Genomic DNA, 14,981 nt, shown 5'->3' with positions numbered 1-14,981 from the left:
GAACACGTCGACCTTGGCAATGCAGCAGGCTGGGTCAGCGCGGCGCTCTCAAGCAGTAGAGAGCAGCCAATGCGCTAAACAGGCAAACCACACGGTTTCACGATCTCCTCGCCACACAGCAGCTTCAGGGGGGGGCACAGCAGATTCTTGTAGCCTTGGGCAACCTTTATGTTCCTGGGTTGCAGACAGGGAGCCAGCTCTTCTCAGGCCCTTGGAGATTCAAGCTGTAGACACAGCATACAGCAAAGTCTTTTTAGTTCAAGCAGGCAGGGTCACAGCACACAGCAAAGTCCCTTTTCTTCTCCTCTCCTTCAGTTGGACAGCAGGATAGGTCAGCCCTTAAAGCATACAGCAAGGCAATCTTCCATCAGCTCCTTCAGCAGTCCTTCATCTGGCAGAGGTTCCTCTTGATTGTAGAATTTTCGAATCTAATCTTCTGTAGTAAGGGGTCCTTCCCTTATACCCCTGAACGCCTTTGAAGTCCTTTGTGCAAGGGGATCCTTGGCTCTGGAATGTTTCTGGTGTTCTTCTTCCTGACAGCCTCAGGGCCAGAGGTGACAGTGGGCCGGCAGGGGAGTTAGCCAGCACGGTGGTCAGGCAGGCACAGCCCAGCACTATCAGGCGCCTCTCTCTCCCCTTCCCCGGGCAACAGATGTCGCCTTTCACCCCTGGGCTGACTCCAACCCCCTCCGGGGCCCTGCAGCTCCTGTCACGCAGGCATTCCACACACACAGGCCCAAGCACACAGAAAGGTTTATACAAAAGAACAGCCACTTTCTAAAAGTGCTATTCTCAACCCCAGGATCCAAAAACAACCTTCACTAAAAGATGTGTCATTTAATTCTGAGTTCAGGGATATCTTTCAGTGATGTTCCATCTTGTTCCTATAGGGAGATAGGCTGGGGTCCAATGGGACCAGCCTCCCCATGTTACCCTAGGGAGCCTTACTGCCCTACAGCAGTGAGCACACAAAGTGGCTGCTGCTCTCCACCAGAGCATGTTACCTGCACTAGTACATGCTCTACCCTATCCATACACTGCACCCTGCCCAGGGGGGTACCTGGAGCCTTCCATAGGGGTGGCTGACGTGCACAGACAGGGGAGGGTTCAGCCCAGCCAGTGGGGACACTGGCCAGGCGGACAAGGCAGTCCACTGACTGCACACAGGCCCTGCGCTGGCAGGCCTGAGACACCATTTTAGAGCTACTCATGTGGGTGGCGCAATCTGCGCTGCAGGCCCACTAGTAGCATCTGTCATCACCAGCCCTGGCACACACAGTGCACTTTACTAGGGACTTCATGGTGATACAGATATGCCAATCAGGTATACCCAATTAATATGACAATTTACAGAGGGAGCACTTACCCTCTGACACTGTTCAGCAGTGGCAGAGGGTCCAAAGCATCTAAATCAGCAAAAACGAAATCCAGCACAGCATCAAAAATACATGAGTCAGAGGCAAAAAGATGGGGAAAAACCACGCCAAGGATGTCAGGTCTAACACGTGTCCCCTCCAGCTGAAAGTGGGGAGAACTACCCAACCTCTTGGGAGTCCTCATCACTAAGGCGGAAGAATCTGGACAGACCGTCAGCATTGGCGTGTTCTGTACCAGGGCGGTGCTCCACCGTGAAGTCCATCCCCTGTTGGGAAATGGACCATCTCAACAGTTTTGGGTTCTCGCCCCTCATATGCATTAACCATCTGAGGGGCCTGTGGTCGGTCTGAACACGGAAGTGAGTCCCAAACAGGTAGGGCCTCAGCTTCTTCAGAGCCCAGACCACAGCGAAAGCTTCCCTTTCGATTGCACTCCATCTCTGTTCCCTGGGGAGTAGCCTCCTACTAATGAAAGCCACTGGTTGGTCTTCGCCCTCCTCATTGATCTGTGAGAGTACTGCTCCCATGCCTTGCTCTGAAGCGTCAGTTTGCACAATGAACTCACTGGAAAAGTCAGGTGCCTTAAGCACCGGCGCTGTGCACATGGCAGTTTTGAGGGTGTCAAAAGCAGTTTGACAGGCCTCAGTCCAATTCACTTTCCTGGGCTGATTTCTAGATGTCAGCTCTGTCAAAGGGGCTACAATGGTGCCATAACCTTTGACAAACCGTCTGTAATACCCGGTGAGACCTAAAAGGCTCTCACCTCAGTCTGGGTCTTGGGGGGTTCCCAAGCCAGAATGGTCTCAATCTTCGCCTGTAGGGGCGCCACCTGGCCGCTCCCCACCTGGTGTCCCAAGTACACCACAGATCCCTGCCCTATCTGGCACTTACTGGCCTTGATAGTGAGGCCTGCCTTCTGCAGGGCCTTCAACACTGCGCAGAGGTGTTGCAAGTGTTCCTCCCAAGTGGAGCTGAACACAGCAATGTCATCCAGGTATGCTGCGCTGAATTTCTCCAGCCCTGCTAATACCTGGTTGACCAGTCTCTGGAATGTGGCCGGGGCATTTTTCATCCCAAAGGGCATGACACGAAACTGGAAGTGCCCCTCGGGTGTTGAAAATGCTGATCTTTCCTTGGCCCCCTCAGTTAAGGCAATCTGCCAGTAACCTGAAGTCAAATCAAAAGTGCTCAGGTACCGGGCAGCTCCCAACCGATCCACCAGCTCATCAGCTCGGGGGATGGGGTGCGCCTCAGTCTTGGTAACCGCATTGAGCCCGCGGTAGTCCACACAGAACCGGAGTTCTGGGGGGACACCAGGTGTAGCAGCTTTCTTAGGCACTAAGACCACTGGGCTAGCCCAGGGGCTGCTGGAGGGCTCAATTACCCCTAGCGCTAACATCTTAGAAACCTCTTCTTTGATGCTAGCCCTGACCTTGTCAGCCACTCTGTAAAACTTCTGTTTCACAGGCAGGTTGTCACCGGTGTCCACATCGTGGATGCACCACTTGGTGACACCTGGGGTCAGGGAGAACAGGGGGGCAAACTGACCCAAGACTTGGCGACAGTCCTTCAGCTGCTCTGGGGTCAGGGTGGGTGAGAGTATCACACCATCCACTGACCCATCCTGCTCCTTGACTGCCAGGAGGTCAGGGAGAGGATCACTATCCTCCTCCCCTCCAGCATCTGTAGCCATGAGCATAGTCACTTCAGTCCTCTCAAAGTGGGGTTTGAGGCGGTTCACATGTAGCACTCTCAGGGGTTGCCTGGGAGTCTTCAGGTTAACCAAATAGGTAACCTCGCTCTTGCGCTCCACCACCTCGTATGGCCCAGACCACTTGTCACGGAGCGCACAAGGCTCCACAGGCGCCATCACCCACACTTTCTGTCCAGGTTGGAACTCCACTAGAGAGGTGTTCTGGTCATACCACCTCTTCATTTCCTCCTGGCTAGCCTCCAGGTTCTCTTGAGCGAGCTTCCTGAAGCGCTTGGTCTGGTTGCGAATGGCCAGCACATAGCTGAACACATCCTGAGGGGTTTTCCCACGGGATTTCTCCCACCCCTCCTTCACCAGAGTAAGAGGCCCTCGGACAGGGTGGCCATACAGCAACTCAAAGGGACTGAACCCTAAGGATTTCTGAGGCACCTCCCTGTAGGCAAACAACAGGCATGGCAACAAGACATCCCATTTCCGCCTCATGGGCTCTTCCAGGCCCATGATCATGCCCTTCAAGGTGCGGTTGAATCTCTCAACCAAACCATTTCCTTGAGGGTGGTAAGGAGTGGTGAATTTGTATGTCACCCCACACTCCGCCCACAGGGACTTCATATACCTAGAAATGAAGTTTGTCCCCCTGTCCGAGACCACCTCCCTTGGAAATCCCACACGGGAAAAGATCCCCATCAGGGCACGGCCCACCACGGGGGCTGTGACCGTCCTGAGCGGGATGGCTTCCGGGTACCGAGTGGCATGGTCCACCAAGACCAGGATAAACCTGTTGCCTAGGGCTGTCTTGGGATCCAGGGGCCCCACGATGTCAATGCCCACCCGCTCAAAAGGGGTGCTCACCACGGGAAAGGGTTGGAGGGGTGCCACGCACTTCCCTCCACTCTTGCCACGGGCCTGACAAGTCTGACAAGACTTACAAAAGGCAGCGACGTGCTTCTTCATCTGGGGCCAGTAGAAATGGGTGACAAGCCTGTGATAGGTCTTGTCTTGCCCCAGATGTCCTGCGAGAGGCACGTCATGAGCCAGACCCAGTAGGAAGTTCCTGAAGCGCTCGGGCACTACCAGCACTCGGGCTGCACCGGGCTCAGCGAACTTAGGCTCACTATAAAGTAAGTCATCCTCCCAGTAGATCAAATGCTCCTCGGACCCCAGGCCTGCGGCCTGGTCGGCAGCCTACTGCCGCACACCAACGAGAGAAGGGCACTCCTTCTGAGCCTGGCAGAATTCCTCCCTGGAGGGACCACCTTCTTGCTGCCACTGGGACAGCTCAGGCAATTCCCCTAGTTCGGCCACCTGCTCCCCTGTAGGTTCCAGGGCATCCCCCTCTGGGTCTGCCTCCTCCTGGACCGCGGGAACAGTGGGGGCCGGTTTCCCGCGCCCTCTACCCCCTCTTCTCTTGGCAGGTTCCTGGGCCTTTGTTCCAGGCTCCAGCTCTGCTAGACCGCCCTCTCTGGCTGTCATGGCCCGGGTGGACACACAGATCCACGCAGGCAAACCCACCATCTCCAAGTGAGTCCTGTGCTCTACATCTTTCCATGGAGAGCTCTCCAGGTCATTACCTAATAGACAATCTACAGGCAAGGCATCACTTACAACAACTTCCAATGTACCGGAGACTCCTCCCCACTCAAATGGAACACGTGCCAACTTGCAGTAGCGCACTGAACTGTCAGCTGCCACCACAGGACGGAGTACATTTGGAATGATCTGCTCTTCAGACACCCATTGACACCTGACAGATGTCACACTGGCCCCGGTGTCTCTCAGAGCGTCTATCTCCTTTCCATTGATGGTCACCTTCTGCCCATATTTCTTAGTGTTTAAGGGCAGCAAGGCTTCCTGGGCCATCTCTTGGTCTCCTAAAGAGACAAGGGTCATCACTGCTAACCCCTCCTCCCCACTAGAAATCAAATCCCCTCCCAAAGCTAAACTGGCCAACGCCGGTGCTGGAGCACCAATGGGTGCTGGAGGTTTCTTTGGACATTTGGGGGCAATGTGCCCCACCTCCCCACATGTAAAGCAGGTAGGCGGGGGCCTGTTGTCCTGCTTGCCCTTACGGGGCCAGGACTTCTTAGACTTGGGGGGTTGAGACACCTTCTCCTGGGAACCAGTTTGGGGCCCTTTAGAAGACTCCTTTTGATTACCCGTGTCCCCCCCACTCTTCTGCTGGGGACCCTGTCCACCCTTGGCTGGGGTACTTACCACCCCCTTGTGGACCCTGGTGCTAGTCCACCGGTCCGCCTCTTTAGCAAGCTCACTGGGATCAGTTAGCTTGCTATCCAAAAGATGCTGGCGCAGCTCTGGGACACATAAACTACTTAAGTGCTCCCTACTAATCAAGTGACACAACCCCACATAATCAGTAACTTTGCTGCCCTTCATCCAACCTTCCAGTGCACGCGTGTACATACTCACACACTCCACCCAAGTACTTGAATCAAGCTTCTTGAAGTTCCTAAACTTCTGGCGGTACTGTTCTGCAGTGAGCCCATACCTGAGGCATAAAGCCTCCTTCATGGCGGAGTAGGATAAAGCATCCTCTGCATCTAAGGGTGCCAAAACATCCCTCCCAGAGGCCTCAAAATGCTTCCACAATCCTGCCCCCCAATTCCTCTCAGGCACTTCATTCATCTTTAGGGCTAGTTCATACGCTCTAAACCACGCATAAATATCATCACCCTCTGATAATTCTGTACCAGATCCTTTGGTATGTATACCTTACCCGCCTGTACTGGTTGTGCGCTGCCACCATTAGAACTGGACACCCTCTCTTTATATTTGATGCCCAACTCCTTCATGCTCCTCTCATGAGCCAATTGGAGCTTCTTCTCCTCCAAAGCGAGAGCATGCCTTCTCTCCTGCGCCGCTCTCTCCTGCGCCTCTCTCTCAACTTCCAGGCGCAGTTTCTTCTCATCGGCGTCCGCTCTGAGTTTCAAAAGCTCAATCTCATGAGCCCTAGCTCTCTGATTATCCTCCAGCTCCTCTGGAGAAATATTCCTACTGGAGTGGTTGCTGCCAGCCTTAGATGCTGACCGCACTGGCAAATCACTGAGCAAAACAACATTCTCCTGTGTGCCGTCCACTTCAGTAGCTTCTTCTGAGACAACATGTTTGGCCTCCCACCAGGCCCTCAGAGCTTTCTGTAGCTCTTCCTTGTTTGCGCTGCCCTTCACTGGGCATCCAAGCTGTTTGCAGAATTGCTTCAGGAGAACCTTTCTGTAGTTGTACAACTCCTGAATTGCGAATTCCACTTCCAATTCTACTCTCACGCTTGCCGCTTTCAAAGACATGATGCTTCCTAACCTTTTCAACAAAAAGGTTTCACCAAAAAGAAAAAAATCTTGCGCAACCTGTGCTGCTAAACTAGACTAGTGATGTACAAGAGATCACTGCAGGTCAAGTGCAATTATTAGTTCAAAATCCCACCGCTGCCACCAATGTTAGAACTGGGGGTCTCTAGTTGGCAGAGGTAAGTACCTTAGACCAAGTAGGGACCCTTGCTTCCAGTCAGGGTGAAGGAATACACACAGTAGATAACCTCCGCTCTCCCTCTAGGTAGCTTGGTGCGAGCAGGCAGGCTTATCCCCAAGGCAATGTGTATAATAATTGCACTCAACACAACAATAATCCCCAATCCACCACAAACTGAGACCACACAGGTAAGTATATTTTTATAAAAATATATATAACTTTATCTAGTTTCAGCAAGGTAAATCAGCAGTTGCACGATAATCACTTCATTATAAAAATGATGCACTTAATCTTAATGGTGGTACGTAGTTTCAGGAAGTTCTCAGGTAAAACAAGTGTCTCAAGTCTCTGTCATCAGTTATTAAAAATAATGCCACTGATTTATAATTGAGGCGCTCTAAAAACGAGCAGTCCAAACAAATGCCAGCGTTAAAAACTATGCCCCAATGATCCCCTGGCTTCAGGGACCACAAGCGCTTCAAGCGCGTCTCACCCGGTATCCTGAGGGAGGGGGGACTTCTTTCCCCGTGCTCGCGGTGACGCGGGTCCCCCAGGGGCACCTCGTGGGGGAAGGCTCAGTACTGCTCCCGCCCGGCCGGTCTCAGGACGCTCTCCGCCCGCTCTGGATCCTTCAGAGAGCAGCGGGGAGCAGAGACGGCAGGCCAGGGGCTGGAGCACTTGCGGGGATCCCTCGGCGAGGTCAGGTCACTTCCTCCCGGGCCCGGCGGTGATCGCGGTGATTCTTCGGCTCCTTCAGCCGCCTCAGCGAAGGCAGCCAATCCCCTCGCGGCTCCTCAGGCGAGCCTCCACAGCACCCGGGAGTCAGCCAATGGCAGTGCGGCTCCCGGGCAAGTAAACAATGACGCTCCGCGACTTCGGCCAATCACGGCCCACCTCGCCGATGACGCTACGCCGCACGGGCCAATCCCGTGGCGGCGTTAGTGAGGGGGCTCGGCTCCCTCCACCAATGGGAGCGCGGCGGCTTCGTTCTTCGCCGTTTGAGCTCCGATCGGGATGGCGCTTCACACAGAGGTTCTCTGGCCCCGGGCAGCGGCGGTGATACGGCCAGCAATTGTTTTTCAGCGCTCCTCGCGCTGCAGAGGCTCACAGGTCTCCGGTCTGCCCCACACACGTGTCGATGAACACGTCGACCTTGGCAATGCAGCAGGCTGGGTCAGCGCGGCGCTCTCAAGCAGTAGAGAGCAGCCAATGCGCTAAACAGGCAAACCACACGGTTTCACGATCTCCTCGCCACACAGCAGCTTCAGGGGGGGGCACAGCAGATTCTTGTAGCCTTGGGCAACCTTTATGTTCCTGGGTTGCAGACAGGGAGCCAGCTCTTCTCAGGCCCTTGGAGATTCAAGCTGTAGACACAGCATACAGCAAAGTCTTTTTAGTTCAAGCAGGCAGGGTCACAGCACACAGCAAAGTCCCTTTTCTTCTCCTCTCCTTCAGTTGGACAGCAGGATAGGTCAGCCCTTAAAGCATACAGCAAGGCAATCTTCCATCAGCTCCTTCAGCAGTCCTTCTTCTGGCAGAGGTTCCTCTTGATTGTAGAATTTTCGAATCTAATCTTCTGTAGTAAGGGGTCCTTCCCTTATACCCCTGAACGCCTTTGAAGTCCTTTGTGCAAGGGGATCTTTGGCTCTGGAATGTTTCTGGTGTTCTTCTTCCTGACAGCCTCAGGGCCAGAGGTGACAGTGGGCCGGCAGGGGAGTTAGCCAGCACGGTGGTCAGGCAGGCACAGCCCAGCACTATCAGGCGCCTCTCTCTCCCCTTCCCCGGGCAACAGATGTCGCCTTTCACCCCTGGGCTGACTCCAACCCCCTCCGGGGCCCTGCAGCTCCTGTCACGCAGGCATTCCACACACACAGGCCCAAGCACACAGAAAGGTTTATACAAAAGAACAGCCACTTTCTAAAAGTGCTATTCTCAACCCCAGGATCCAAAAACAACCTTCACTAAAAGATGTGTCATTTAATTCTGAGTTCAGGGATATCTTTCAGTGATGTTCCATCTTGTTCCTATAGGGAGATAGGCTGGGGTCCAATGGGACCAGCCTCCCCATGTTACCCTAGGGAGCCTTACTGCCCTACAGCAGTGAGCACACAAAGTGGCTGCTGCTCTCCACCAGAGCATGTTACCTGCACTAGTACATGCTCTACCCTATCCATACACTGCACCCTGCCCAGGGGGGTACCTGGAGCCTTCCATAGGGGTGGCTGACGTGCACAGACAGGGGAGGGTTCAGCCCAGCCAGTGGGGACACTGGCCAGGCGGACATGGCAGTCCACTGACTGCACACAGGCCCTGCGCTGGCAGGCCTGAGACACCATTTTAGAGCTACTCATGTGGGTGGCGCAATCTGCGCTGCAGGCCCACTAGTAGCATCTGTCATCACCAGCCCTGGCACACACAGTGCACTTTACTAGGGACTTCATGGTGATACAGATATGCCAATCAGGTATACCCAATTAATATGACAATTTACAGAGGGAGCACTTACCCTCTGACACTGTTCAGCAGTGGCAGAGGGTCCAAAGCATCTAAATCAGCAAAAACGAAATCCAGCACAGCATCAAAAATACATGAGTCAGAGGCAAAAAGATGGGGAAAAACCACGCCAAGGATGTCAGGTCTAACAGGATTAATAGGAAAATGCTACAAAGAATGAAATCTCTGTATGTGATGACGCCATGGCTGAATATGCTAATACGAGCATTCAGTCTTGGTGTCCAGTGGTCAAAGTGTTCCACAGAAGGAGATCACAGCTGGGAATGGTGTTCTTGTTTTAGTGATTTAGCTTATCTTTGCATTGAATACAGCTGCACTGCGGCGTAAAACAGAGTAATAGGCGTTAAACAGAGTAATAGTAAAGATTGAAAGCTGCCACATGTCAAGGATGCCGAGCAAGTTTCAAGATAATATATATTTGATTAATTTCTGTAGTTAGAACATCTGTTTTTTGTTTGTTTGACACGAAGGAGGTGTGGTGTCCCTTTCAATGCGCTATGTTTTATTTCTAAAGATTTGTAAAACCTTGTACTTTTTTTGTTTATTTTTGTTCCTGGAGCTACTTGTCTGATGGAGCCAAGGAACGTCAGCTGCTTGGCTGATGATTTTCACTGCTTCTGAGACAGAAAGCATGCACACCTTACCACTACCATGGACATCTCAAGAGGGCTGAAACATGGAGGGGCATCTACACACAGGTGGGCACCTACTGCACCCCATGGGTGGGGCACTGCTTATAGGTTCAGAAATAGAGTGACAAAAATGTTTGAGCTCTGTATGATGGAAAAGCCTTCTGCTTTTCAAGGCCTCCAAGTTTGGAACTGTGACGAAGAAGACGTACGAGGCGCTAATGACGTAATTATATTGGGTGATCTTCAATAGTACTACTCTTCCTCACCCCCTGTCTATATACTCCCTACCTGCCTGGTGTTTGGGTCATCTTTTCATCATGCACATCTGGATTATTATTTAGAATTATAAGGAGGAGTTACAAAAGAAAGGATGTGCAGATTAAGGTTTCTCCGTGTATCCGCCACCCACAATGTGACAGATGGTGCGAGGGAGAGTAGGACTTAGTGTAATAACGACAACTGCACTGGAAGACATAACAAATGTTGTAGGTTTCATTACACAGATCTTTTGATATTGCGGGGTATGTGCCTGACACAATTAATTTTTGTCACTTGTGTATACCGAGGAATGCTTGGTTATTTGTTCTGCATAAGGGTTTTTATGATACATATCACAATATTCGTCATGTAATAGTACTATGTAAAAAGTCCATGCAGAACCGTCCTTGCAGAACGATCAAGTCAACTTTTGATCAGTATGTGTAATACTGGTTTCTTGTAATGAAGGAGTACATTATTCTTATGCGGGGCAAGTACACTTAGCTTTTCTTACCCAGTACAGGCTATACCTCACTGTGAAAACAGTGGTCCCATCTCTTCCTCTTTGTTCTTCAGTTATGCTTTAATCCCTTTCTTCAGGCACGGTTAGTTGGTAAAAAAAATAATATTGTGTCCCTTACAATGAATTATACAAATTCCCATATAAAATATATTGTGACAAAACAATTGCTATAGTTTATGCAAAAATACATTTAGTCTTTGTTGCGGAACTTCCAACCAAATATCTATTTAACAAGCAGCATACACCATGGAGATTTGATACTCAAACAAGACCATGTCCTAGGCGGGAGATACTGAATAACTCAATGGCTTGGCTATTTGTATTTTATACGTTGACACTTCTCAGATGGACGGGCATGCCACACCCTTGGACCTCCCCGTCCATCTCATGCATTAGTCTGCATCGGTGCTTGTGCTTTTATACATTTGTTTGACCTACAATGACAACCACCATTTCCACTCAGCTCGCCTATGAGATTTGGCCCCTCTTACGGAGGCAGCTGAAGGCCTGGAGGATCAGAGGTGACGTTAATGATGTGATGCAAACCAGCGTCCACCGCTTTACAGAGGTGGAGATGGAACCAGGACGCACCTCAAGACTAGCTGCCTGGGTGGAGATCATGGGCTTCACTGATACATGGAGAGAGATGCACTTGAGAGAAAGGGTGGATATGTCTTATATTGCTCCATTCACCTTCATTTCGAGATTAAATTATCTCTTCTTCCCAGAAATGTAGCAGTCTGTGATCGTAAAGGTAGAATATCTCCCCCCAAAAATCTCATACCTTTTTGAAAACTGGAGAGTGGGCGGGGGCAGAGACAACAAGACGTAAGAAACTTGTCCCTCCATTGCAGGATCCGGAGAGTACCAAACACCTACATTTAATGGCAACAAAAAAGTCTTCTGTGGCTAATAGGGGGTGGTGCTGAAGGAATATAAAATTATACTGGCAGGAAGGCAGTCTATTTCATTATCTTAAAGAAACAAGCATAAACACACCAAATAGGTCTCGCCTCGATTACTGAGAACACTTCTGATGCAATGACTAAATGTTTATTCGGAGATCGTCCCCGTCAGAAGGAAACCATGACTCTGGCCTTTATTAATCACACAGTGACGTTTTATGAGCATAAGCAACTCAAAAAGTACTTTTGCCTAAAGCAAGATATGTTATTCCCAGTGTTTAGAACCTGCAACAGCACTGTGGTATAACCATATAAAAGAAAAATGTACTATTATTATGCTGCAGGTGAATTAAGTTTATTTTACATAATTGAAGCTAAAAGGTAGCACAATCTACCCGGTGGCACTCAGACTTTATGAAGTGTTATAGTTACAGGCTATGCTGCCACTTACAATGTCTGCCAGGCAAGTGTTAAGTTAATTTAAAAGCATATTGTTGTTGAAAGTAACCATGCAAACTTGGTAAAAGCAAAGCATTGAACTGCTTGGCAATGCAATACTTTCATTGAAAGTATATTGTTGTTAAAAAAAAATCAAATTTGCTGAAAGCAAAGCATAAAACAACTTGATAATTCAACACTTTTATTTAAAGCATACTGTTGTTGAACGATAGCGATTCGACTTGCTAGAAGCAAACCTTTAAACTGTTTGACAAACGAATGCTTTCACGCATCTAGAATTTGTTTTCCAAAGAAGAATGCTGCAAAGGATCACATGACTGCTCTCAGAAGCCAACAGCTTCACAACTTCCTTTCCATCTTTTCCACAAGAACTCAAGAAGGATGTAAACCGTGGCGTAGCTAGGCCTTAGAGGTCACTGCGTTTGCTGGCCGCCGCGGCCGAATGTAAGAGTGGGGTGGGAAGGGTGCTGGCGATTCCTCCGTTTGTCGTGACAGCCACAGGTAAGGAGCGGAGGAGGCGTTGCCCCTATTAATATGAAGTATTATTTTTTGAGATATCATTAGCCTGGTTGGAAAGCTAATACTATCTCTAGGCCAGACCTAAAAAGTAGTCATTGGAAAAGGTCCTCCTTGAATAGGTTGTGGGATGTCTTTCAGATCAAAATGAAGAAATGCGAAGAAAGATAACTAGAACTACTGGAAAAACTCCAACTAAAAACTCTGAATATGGGCAAAGATCACGGTTGGGCTGCACAAACAAGGATGTATGAGCATGGGGAGAAGGAAGGAAGAATTCCAATGTGTCTGGATAAAATGTTAACAGGTGATAAAGTATAAATGACCAATAAAATGGTTAAGATAGAAAGATTGCAAAAGAATGAGTAAGTTATTATTAAGACGTATGGAACAACAGCGAGTGATGGGGAGCAGCAGGCTGAGAGATTTCTAGAGGCCTTCGAGATGGGCAGAGTATCAAAGGAGATGATAATGTGCTTAGAGACTATCATAACAGAGGACGATTTGGCTCGGAGCTAAATATGAATGGGCAAAACAATAAGGCCCAACGGATGGGTCAGCAGAGTTGTGGAACAAAGCCTTGAAAGCAAAAAGGCAACACATTGTAGCCATTTTGAAAAACCACAATGAAGGTCCTGCCTCCAAAGACTTTCAGAAAGGCCATAATAGTACTAATACACAATTAAGACAAGCCTACAAAGGACACACCCTGCTACCACCCAGGGCCAGATGAATCATTCGTTTTTCCCGTTTGCGAACGGGAAAAAGCCTTTTTGGGATGTATCATCCCAAAAGGCAATCGCAAAATAGGGAATCGCAAAAACTGTTATTCCCTATTTTGCAAATGCAGTTAAGAAATCGCAATTTGCGATTCCTTAAATGAAATGCAGGAAGCCAAAAAAAATTGCGACCTGCCTTTAAGGAATCACAAATTACCACTAACTTCAAAATATTTGAATTCCATGAAAAATGCTTCAAAGTGCCATGTGGCGTACATACATGCCCTTAGGGCATGTATGTGTGCCACATGTGCACACATTCACATTCCAGGGGTACAACATGGGGTTCATTTGTCACCCTTGAAATTGCATGCGCAATTTGCGAGTACTTATTGGGTACTCACAAATTGCGCATGTATTTCCCATTCATTCCTATGATTAATATTGAGAAATCTACATACATTGTATTTTGCGATTCCATAATAGCGAATCGGTAACATTTGCTACTATGGAATCGAAAAATCCAATATTGATACATCTGGCCCATTGTTAATAAACACACCAGTTAAAATACTCTTTAGAGTTCAAGCTAACAGTTTTCTAGATGGAAAAATAGTATTGTATGGCAAGTTCTGTGTAGATTGGGGAGACTGGAAATATCTTGGATTTCCCGAAAACCCTGTATTACGAATATTTTATCCACAGATTACTCTATGTAACTCAGACTTTATCGTTAATGTTCCAGAAACAGTAACTGAAACTGAAGCATATTCAATAAAAACTGTTAGCAATCACTTGGAAGGGGAAAACGCTATAGATATTAAAAAATGCACTATATAGAGGTATAAATTGGTGTGGTTTAGAGTTCACACCAATTGAAAGATACATTAGTGCTACCCAGCTTCGCCCTCTTATTGAGCTCACTACATCCGGTAGCGATAAACGCTGGGTGAGAGTAGAGGCTACTTATTCTTCCAAACCAGTTTATGATTTACCTTGGCTCCCACAATAGTCAAAAAATGACCCAGTCCTCAAGGCAACACAGAAATATGTGGGGCTGTAAACAGTTCTAGATCGTCGAAAGAGCACTCTAATTATATCTCTATTTATAGAGATTATAACACTGTTTCAGTCTATTGCCAACGTTAAAAATAAGCCCTTCTCTGATAAACAGAAAAACCGTCCAACACAGTACAGACATTCACTAGAAGGACAACATTTAGAAAAAAGTGTGAGTAGCTAGAAGACACCTCACGGGCGCACCACCAATGGGGCCCCTGGTTGGTACTCACCAGGTCGGCCCTGTTCTCATCATCGGTGTCAAATAGCTTAACGAAAACGTGTCCAAAACCCAAAGTAAAGAAAGTAACAGTGAATGGTGCAGTGTACAAACAACATATATGTGACACAGACTAACAACGTTCAACATATAACACACACAAAACTGCGCAACAAGATACTACTCTTACTTTATTTATATCTTCTTGTTGCATTGCAGTTTAACATGTAATATAAAAGGGTGAGTTATGAATACTACCTATCGCCTCATACTCAACCCACAGCCGACATGTTTCATTGCCTTAGGTATTATATCAGGCAATTTCTTCAGGGCCAACGTATATTTACGATGTCACTGCCAGCGATACTGTGCTTTTAAAATGCTGAAAATCAAAAACATAGAACACACATATATATATATATATGTGGGCATCTGCCTGTAGCAATACTGCATATTTAATATCCACATTGCACCATGTCATAAACAGAAAATGCTCTTTACCTAGATAAGTCCTTTACTTTCATACCGTTACCGCTCTGGCTCTGTGCAAACTCATAGACCCCCTTCCGATCGGTAAGTAGGGTCCCGCCTCCCTTCTTTCAG

Source organism: Lissotriton vulgaris, chromosome 4_1, assembly GCF_964263255.1.
Source record: "Lissotriton vulgaris chromosome 4_1, aLisVul1.2, whole genome shotgun sequence".
In the NCBI taxonomy this organism is placed as follows: domain Eukaryota; kingdom Metazoa; phylum Chordata; class Amphibia; order Caudata; family Salamandridae; genus Lissotriton; species Lissotriton vulgaris.
This window is presented reverse-complemented; position numbering follows the sequence as displayed.